At 38.6% G+C, this 1,584-nt stretch overlaps 1 non-coding gene across 1 annotated transcript; it reads left to right on the top strand.

Annotated features, from left to right (window-relative positions):
• Positions 1-588: 588 nt before the first annotated feature.
• LOC116122485 lies at positions 589-695 on the top strand. Its single transcript, XR_004126909.1, has one exon. It is a non-coding gene; the product is annotated as a small nucleolar RNA R71 (small nucleolar RNA).
• Positions 696-1,584: the final 889 nt, after the last annotated feature.

The following is a 1,584-nucleotide window of genomic DNA, read 5'->3' as shown; positions in this document are numbered from 1 at the left end:
TCTCTTGCATAAACTTTCCAAACATGTCCTCCAATTTTGTCACCCTTTGCTCTCCTTATTGGTTGTTCACCCCTATTTGGTTGTTTGGCAATGCCCTTTGATTCCATTGATTATTTTGCTAATTCTGTTGGTTTTGATTGCCCCAAGATAGGGTCGGGTGATTCCTCCAACCAGGATTATATGTGTTAGAGTACGGATTGTTATGTTGCCTTTGATTTCCAACCAAGTAGTTAACTTGCTCCGATGATGATGATGCTGAGGCAAACGTGTTCCCTACTTGACAGTCACTGCTCACGTGATTACCTGCACAAAAATCACAAGTTAGTTGAGGAGCTTGAATGGAATTTACCTGCATACTTCCCAACTGTTTCTAAAGTATATGCATCAACTTCATAAAGACCTATAGATTTCTTCGGTTGCACCCTCTCATTACGTCTTTGATAATTGTTGCTTGCCAGAACCTTAAGCAACTCGTGAGCTTCTTCCGGAGTCTTATTCTGTAGTGCTCCTCCCGAGGCTGCATCCACCATAGTTTGCACATTCACCATCAATCCATTATAAAATGTTTGGTCTTGCATCCAAACTGGCAACCCATGATGTGGACACCTTCTCAATAATTCTTTATATCTCTCCCAAGCCTCAAACAGTGATTCCGACTCTTCCTGAATGAATGACGTGATATCATTTCTCAACTTTGCCGACTTTGTTGGAGGAAAGAATTTAGTCAGGAACTTTTATGCTAAATCATTCCATGTGGTGATTGTTCCTGATGGTAATGCCAGTAACCATCCCTTAGCTTTATCCTTCAATGAAAATGGGAAAAGTCTCAATCTGAGTGCATCATCTGACACTCCGTTTGACTTGAAAGTATGACAAATCTCCAAAAAATTGGCAATGTGTAGATTTGGATCTTCCTTCAAATCCCCCCTGAACTATACCGACTGTTGGATCATCTGGATGATTGCCAGCTTTATCTCGAAGTTGTTGGCTTGTACCATTGGTTTAGTAATACTCGACCCACTGCCTTCAACTGTGGGAACTGAGAATTCCCTCAGTGTTCTATTCTCTACCATCTCTACAACTATTACTTCTGGTTCAACTGTAGCTTCTTTTTCTCTTCTTTCTCTGTTCAGTCTTTGAGCGGTTCTTTCAATCTCAAGATCAACAGGAACCACTGGCTGACGTCTTGCTCTTCGCATAAACTACACAGAAAAATAGAGAGAGTGAGATCACAAACTAACCTAAAAGAATAACAAAAATTAAACAAACAACAATTAAGCAAAAATAAAACTCCAATCTAGCTAACACAAGAAAAAATTAATGTTAACACAAACTCAATCCTAGGCAACGGCGCCAAAAACTTGATGCGTGTTTACTACAACATGCAAAAATAGCAAGTGTACTAGTCGCACAAAGTAATAAAGTGATGAGTGAGTATCGTTCCCATGAGGATTGGTTGCTAAGCACTAAGTTTTCTACTGTTTTCAAGTTAGAGCAATCAAAATTGTTTGGATTAATGGGAGAAAATTAAACTTAAAACTAAAAAACAAAATTCTAAATATTCAAAACTAAATTATGAAAGCA

The sequence above is a fragment of the Pistacia vera genome, unplaced genomic scaffold (genome assembly GCF_008641045.1).
Source record: "Pistacia vera cultivar Batoury unplaced genomic scaffold, PisVer_v2 Contig1347, whole genome shotgun sequence".
Classification (NCBI taxonomy): domain Eukaryota; kingdom Viridiplantae; phylum Streptophyta; class Magnoliopsida; order Sapindales; family Anacardiaceae; genus Pistacia; species Pistacia vera.
Note: the sequence above shows the minus strand (reverse complement) of the source record. Positions and strands in the feature narration are given on the sequence as shown.